Source organism: Gigantopelta aegis, chromosome 10 (genome assembly GCF_016097555.1).
Source record: "Gigantopelta aegis isolate Gae_Host chromosome 10, Gae_host_genome, whole genome shotgun sequence".
Lineage (NCBI taxonomy): Eukaryota > Metazoa > Mollusca > Gastropoda > Neomphalida > Peltospiridae > Gigantopelta > Gigantopelta aegis.
Genome location: NC_054708.1, coordinates 68,480,972 through 68,488,866, shown reverse-complemented (window position 1 = coordinate 68,488,866; position 7,895 = coordinate 68,480,972). Strand labels below are relative to the sequence as shown.

The 7,895-nt window shown below is 40.2% G+C and overlaps 1 protein-coding gene across 1 annotated transcript in view; it reads right to left on the bottom strand.

The window, feature by feature from the left end:
* Nucleotides 1-6,336: 6,336 nt before the first annotated feature.
* LOC121384127 (cerebral peptide 1-like) overlaps nucleotides 6,337-7,895 on the bottom strand; it is a 54,498-nt gene continuing 52,939 nt past the window's right edge. The window contains exon 3 of the mRNA XM_041514367.1: nucleotides 6,337-6,903. The gene's annotated coding sequence lies outside the window, so the exon portion shown is untranslated. The remainder of the gene's footprint in view (nucleotides 6,904-7,895) is intronic.

The following is a 7,895-nucleotide window of genomic DNA, read 5'->3' as shown; positions in this document are numbered from 1 at the left end:
ATTAATGTCTACCGTTATGATGATCTGCGTGTCTCTCGTTATAATGATCTGAGTGTCTCATGTTACAATGATCTGAGTGTCACCCCTTACAATGATCTGAGTGTCCCCCGTTACAATGACCAGAGTGTCTCATGTTACAATGATCTCAGTGTCCCATGTTACAAAGATCTCAGTGTCCCCAGTTACAATGATCTAAGTGTCTCCCCTTAGAATGATCTGAGTGTCTCTCGTTACAATGATCTGAGTGTCTCCCCTTACAATTATCTGAGTGTCTCCCCTTACAATAATTTGAGTGTCTCCCCTTACAATGATCTGAGTGTCTCCCGTTACAATGATATTAATGTCTACCGTTATGATGATCTGCGTGTCTCTCGTTATAATGATCTGAGTGTCTCTCGTTACAATGATCTGAGTGTCTCCCTTTATAATGATCTGAATACCTCCCTTTACAATGATCTGAGTGTCTCCCTTTATAATGATCTGAATGCCTCCCTTTACAATGATGTGCGTGTCTCCCTTTATAATGATCTGAGTGTCTCTCGTTACAATGATCTGAGTGTCTCCCTTTATAATGATCTGAATGCCTCCCTTTACAATGATCTGAGTGTCTCCCTTTATAATGATCTGAATGCCTCCCTTTACAATGATGTGAGTTTCGCCCGTTACAGTGAACTGAGTGTCTCCCGTAATAATAATGTGAGTGTCTCCCGTTACACTCATCTGAGTGTCTCCCGTTATAATGATCTGAGTGTCGCCCTTTACAATAATCTGAGTGTCACCCGTCACAATGATCTGTAACTTTAAAGCTCAATAACTGATTTCAATTGGGTGCTTTCCCCAATAAAACAGTCGTAGAAGTCGGTTGACCATGATGGATAACAAAATTCCTCCATGGAGTTTTTTTTATTATTAATAACTGTAATAGTTTACATATATTACTTGTATTTAAATAGATCTTATTCAGCAAGTACTAATGCTACATTAAATATATACAATTGTGGGTAGTTAGGACGCAGAAGCGGATTTGGTGGTAGGGGACATTAGTCACGTGCAAACTTTTTATCTTGGGAATCAAAAATACGGTTCATCAAAATGGATTATTTTATTCATTTCTGAAGATAATGAAGGCAGCTTAGGTCCAGATTTGAGAATAATGTGGACATTTCGGTCAAAAGCACCATATTTTTTGTGCGTGTTACCCATTGACTTAGGTATCACTTTTAATAAGCAACACTTTTTAAGATACATTGAAGTGGCCATGTTACTATGCAAAGCCTTATTAGTATCAATATGTCAGCATCAGTGCCACCTAGCCTCACAATGTTGTCTAAACTGCAATTTTTGGAGGGAAAGAATGATGTCATTCCAAATATTACTTAATGAATATTTATAAAATTGACACAATATGGAGACAAAATATTAAGGAAAAAAGCTGCAATATTTATTGTGAGTCTTGCCAGCGTTTTGCTTTGGTGTCATTCAGTTCTAGATAAGGCAACGTTTCATTGGACTATAGGGTAGTGTAGTTATGTTCTAAATTAACCCAAATTAAGAATTGCACTATACAGTGGACTAATATCACTCAAGATGATTTGCTGAGTTCATATACCACTGCTCATGCATGCAGTTTATATGGAACATTTTACTTCTCAAAAAAACCCAGCTACAGTCGGTGCATTTGCAATGGACATTTATTGCATGCATATCTAATGCCACACTCACTCAGAATCTTGCAACCACACTTATTCACTCCACTGTAGGCTTTGGACGCCACATGCACTGGCTGTCTTTAACAAACGTCCATCCCCATCCCTCTGAAGTGGATGCATTGTGTTCAATATGTTAATTGGTGGGCAACATTCCAGCATGTTGAGTCCTGTAGTAAGGAGTCCCGGGTGGGTAGGGTGGTTTTCACTGTCTTCACCTTCTGGCAGTACAACACCTTCCTTGCTTTGTCAACACGTTTCTAGTCGCTCGTCTGTGAAGCATTAAAACGATGGTGTAAAGGTTGAGCACCGTGTAGATAAAGGTACCGGTCACATCAGGGTATCAGTTTGTTGCACCCCAGCATGTCCTTTTAGAGGTAGTGTCACATCCTGTGAAGCTAAGGAAGACAGGTAGGGACTGGAATGTTTCTTTGCCCAAGATATACTGATATATACACCATATACCATATATAATAGAAAGTATCAAAGGCAACCCCAATACTCCCATTTTGACTGAAGGTAATCAAATGATGAAACTTGTCATTTAGGTGTTAACAGTGTACATCAGACTGGTTAGATGGTGGCATTGACCGCTCGGGTTCTTGAAGATTAACTATGGGACAATATGTTATGATTATTTCCTTGTCTTCAGAACAGTCTATAGTAGCAATTTTGGTGGTGAGCTTCACAGGATGTGACACTACTTTTGCCTCATTTGGAAATATAAAACAACAGTCGAGGGGGTGGGGTTAAGACCAGTAACCTGGAACGAGTTGACAGAGCATGGACGATGTTGTACTGCCAAACGTGGAAGACAATGGAAACCATTTTCCCTATTCAGGATTCCCTACTGCAGCACTCGAAACAAGTTGCCTTTTAATCTGGAATCTATGGTGTAATATGCAAGGTCTTTCTAACAATTTGTAATATTTCTCGTCGCTTCTCCTCTTATGACCTGCATCATCAATCGCCTTCTTTGTACTTAGCAAGGGTCTTTCTGCACTCCGATTCAGTCGAATGCTGTACACGTATCGTGGAATAATGATACTAATCGGTGATGACTTGGTGGCCAACATAATCTATTTTGAAGAAGTGTTTTTTATTAAACAAATTGAAAACTAAAGCAATGAGACGTACGAGGAAAATAGGTGGTGCTTTCATTCCGAATTCAGAAAGTGTTTTTTTTTCAAAGACACTACTGGAGCACGTTGATTAATTAATCATCGGCTATTGGATGTCAAACATTTGGTAATTCTGACTCGTAGTCATCAGAGGAAACCCGCTACATTTCCCCATAGACAGGAAAGCACATATCACGGCCTTTGTCCAGTTGTGGAGTACTGGTTGAAACGAGAAGAAAAAAACAATCAGCTGAATGGATCCACCGAGGTGGTTCGATCTTGCCACTCAGGCACCTCAAGCGAGCACATAACCGACTGAGCTACATCTCGCCTTCCGGAATACAGAGACTCACTCTCAAACCATAGACATTTGAATACAAGTACTATAATTATGTAAACTATTACGATTATTATTAAGAACTTCCTTCATTGAGGGGTTTGGTTATCCACCGCCACCAGGGGTCACTGTTGACTATTAATACGTCATGGTGTCTATGTGGTACGTTTCATGAGTTGTCTGTGGTGTGCATGTTACCATGGATGGCGTGATGGCACGAAAATACAAATCATTCCCATCAAATTATTGCTGATCCTTTTGCCAGCCCCTTAATCTCTCCCTACATGCACCATGGCTATTCACAAATTACATTTAGAATTACTGTAGCATTTGTGAGAACTATGCATTTGAATGCATGCGAAGGTATGTACTGATAAGTTATTAAGAAATCCCTATATGGAAGGGGAAGGGACATTTGTAGACCCTCCGTGGCGCTGCTGACTTGTGTCCATATCTGAACATTTTTGTAATTGTCACGGTATACATGTGCCACGTTTTATGGTTTTAACCAAAAGTGCACACTTTGTTGTTAGCCACCCCACTAAAAGGGGTAGGGAACACTTGTACCTCCTTCCTGGCCACCAGGGACGCTGCTAACTTGGGTTCATATCTGAAAATGTTTGTAATTGTCAAAGTATATATGTGCCAAGTTTCATGCTTTTAACCACAAGTGTACAATTTGTTTTGTTAGCCGCCCCATTAAAAGGGGGTTGGCGGGTATTTGTAGATCCTCCCTAGCTACCAGTGGACGTTACTGACTTGGATACATACCTGAGCTTTTTGTAATGGGTCAAGGTATATGTGTGCCAAGATTAATGGGTTTTTTTTAACCAAAAGTGCACAATTCAGTGAGATATTGCGTGTTAGCTGCTCCACTAATTGGCTTGAACAGTACTGCATAAAATGTATTCCAAATGTCAGAGGATATACTTTTCTGTTTAAAAATATGTTCTTGTTTTTCTTCAAGAAGTTCATTGATCTATATTTTACAATTAGTGATATTAGTGTTTCTTTGCTCTTGTGTCATTTTATGCGACCTTTTATGCAAAGTTTTATTTTGTTATATATGCACTGAATAAAATAACTGTACCACAGATAATACGAAATGAACTCAACTTGTATTTAATGTATTGTATGTCATGTTTTGTTTTGTTTCATGCGTGGATCCAAGGGTGTGTCACAGGGGTCACGTGGCAAGTCTGCGATGACCCCTAAATATTGTTTTATTGCATTAGTCTAGGCTCAACACATTGAGCAAGCACTTAAATTAGGAATCCCATTAAAATGTTCCTAAATCTACCTTGTTGTACATCAGTCTTTGGCTGATGTAGACGAAATCCACGAAACAGCAGCCCGCTTCGTGGTTTTAAAGTTGAGAAGAATACATTTTTTCATGTTTCGTTAAGTTACGAAAATGGCCGGAAACGTTGCCATAAAAACGAGAAGAGTCCTTTGACGTGACGTCAACAATGCTTTGACGTTTTAATATGCTTATTGATATCAAAGCGACACTACGTACATTCTTCTGTTATTTTAACTTCAGAAATGCTGGGGGGTTTTCATTTAAGAATTATATTTATGTTAAATGTGTATAAATGTAAAATATATGTGCATGGATCGAATACTACCTTTTGACAACAGATAACTATTGTGCTGTTCTGTTGCATTATTTTTCTACAAGTGTTGAAGGGATATATCAAACGAGATAAAAGTTGATTGTTTGATTGTTTATCAGGACAGTTGATGTCAGAGTTGTGGTACGTAGACATTGGCTTAGCAAGGGGTTTATACTGAGGGGCGACCTACATTGTTTGCGCGTGTATAGGGGGGTGGGGGGGGTGACTGGGTAGGATCATGGACCCAATGCTCCAAACTGGCTACGTCAATGCATATAGTAGTAAAAAGGTACTGTTCGCGAGGTTAATTCAATTCAATTCAGTTTATTGCATTAATTTAATTGTAAGAAATGCCCTCGAGGGTGTTGGAGGTGCGCACCTCTCAAAAATGCGAAGAGCTCTGAAAGACCCAGTGTTTAGCAAATATACATAATACACATTTATTCTTTTTAGTGGGGAACACGTTTACAATGATCAGCTTGATCTGTCTGTGGAAGATTACCATATAGATAATACATGTTACTAACATTGTTAATGTTCTTCTGAATACTGTTAGTAAGTGTCCCTCCTCCCTAGAAAAATCCTGCATCCATCCCTGCCTGTTATGATAATATAAGAAATTGCAATATTACTACCACTCGTCCTTCGCCACCCGCCCGCTTCACAGACTCGTTGTGACTCATGCTCGATTCGACACTGAGTGCGCCACTGTGTTTTGTTTTGTGGGGCTTTTTATTGTGAAGGGTTTTGTGACGTTTTGTTTTCTTCGGGTTTTTTTTTTCTCTCTTTTTTTTTTTGGGGGGGGGGGGGGGGGGGGATGATTCTGGTAGCGGTATTTGTTTCAGTAACTTATCTTGCTTTGTACACCGTGTCCGGACGGGTGGGTGTCAGTGATAGAGCTCTCGCCTTAAGTGCCACTGGTAGCAGGATCGATCGCCCTGGATGGACTCCAGTGTAATAAAAACTGTAGAATTTACTGTCGTGTCTATCAAATATATGAAAGACCCCGTGCTGTTTATTCGATAGGTATAGTCTGTGTGATTACAACTGGTTTCCCCCTTAAAAGGCGCACGGGACCATTGTGAACCTCCTCTGGATCCGCCAACTCAAAATTATTCAGGCGTGTAACACTTTACTCTTTCCCAACCCATACCCACGAATACGCACACCCCCATATGGTTATTTAAAGAACATCCACTTATCACAGTAATCCCCCGCCCGTTAACGACCCTGGTCGGGCTGCTGGTGCTCTCTTGCACTTGCCAAGCGCCGGCGGTCCCTTTTACCACCCACCCCAATCCCTTCCCTGTCCTGGACGAAGGAGCCAGCATTAGTCGACACCTGCGCCCATGACAGGCGTGCGCTACAACAGCTTGCTCTGACAATATGTCCTGACCTGACCTGGTCATAACGACTAGTTTGATAAATAACACATAAGTCGACACCTGCGCCCATGACTGGCGTGCGCTACAACAGCTTGCTCTGACAATATGTCCTGACCTGACCTGGTCATAACGACTAGTTTGATAAATAACACATAAATCCAACAGCAATTGTTGTCATACTTGCAACTTTAATACAGAAAGTTAGATAGCAATGGATCGTCTGTCTCTCCTATGTCGAGAAAGAGAACAATTTTTACGCGAGCGTAATGCATGAAAATAAACATTAACTTAATGTCCATAATAAAAACAGAAAGACAACTGAAAATTGCAGCCGCGTGTGCAGGGCGAGGGTATAGGGGGTCGAAACCCCTCCCTACTCAAGCAAATTTTTTTATCTCAATATATTTTCCGGGTGAGCATAACACGACTCCCCACTCCCCTCATCCACCCACCTCCCCATAAACTTCAGTCGCAATATTGTAGACCCTCTCCTGCTAAAACTCCTGCACACGCGCCTGAATTCATTGTAAAAAGTAATTGTTTTGATTCGTAACATTCACAAAATGCATCTATGTTATTAGGGAGTTGTTGTTGGGGGTATTTTTTGTATCAGAAATTCGACGATTCCATGAAATAGCAAAAGTGATTTGGATTGTCAAACGCATTTTAGCTGTATCCTAATTCTGAGTGTCCAGGCGAGCAAGGCTGGCATCGAGCGCTGAGTTTCTGTTTTACCATCTACAAAGACAAAAACAAGCATGGTGAGTTTATATTACACAAGCAAAGCTTACTTATCATCAATAGGCAATAAATAGCATAGCAGTATACATTACCCAAAGAAATATATGTATTATGTCATCCACAACGAACGTGTTTGAACCGATATTAGATGCAGGCTCGTTAAACTAGTGTCTACCTACTTATCTATCTATCTATCTATCTATCTATCTATCTATCTATCTATCTATCAACCTATCTATCTATCTATAAAAAGTGGCGAATATAGCACACATTAGTCAGTATCTTGTAATATGTTGTTAACAAGTTTATATTTTAGCATTAATTTATTACATTAATTTTATGCATATTTTTACCATTCTAGATACGTGGATGTTTTTGTTCAACTTTTGGTAAGTAGTTTAGTTTTTGTTGTTTTATTTATTATAATTCAGTCATGGTTAATTGGATGTCAAACATGGTAATTCTGACTTGTAGCTACCAGAGGAAGGAAGGAAATGTTTTATTTAACAACGAACTCAACACATTTTATTTACGGTTATGTGACGTCGAACATATGGTCAACGACCACACAAATATGAGAGAGGAAACCCGCTGTTACCTATGCATGAGGTACTCTTTTCGATTAGCAGCAAGGGATCTTTCATATGCACCATCCCACAACAGTATAGCACATACCACGGCCTTTGATACACCAGTCGTGGTGCATTGGCTGGAGCCAGAAATAGCCCAATGGGCCTACGGACGGGGATCGATCCCAGACCAACCGCGCATTAAGCGAACGCTTTACCAGTTACATTTTTTCCTAATACAGCAAGGGTTCTTTTATTTGCATTTTCCAAAAGACAGGAACGCACATACAACTGCCTTTGACCAGTTGTTGTGCACTGGTTGAAGCGAAAAAACCCATCCACAATCATTTGATGGATCCACCGAGGTGGTTCGATCCTGCGAGGCAAGCACCTCAAGCGACTGAGTTAAATCCCTTCCCT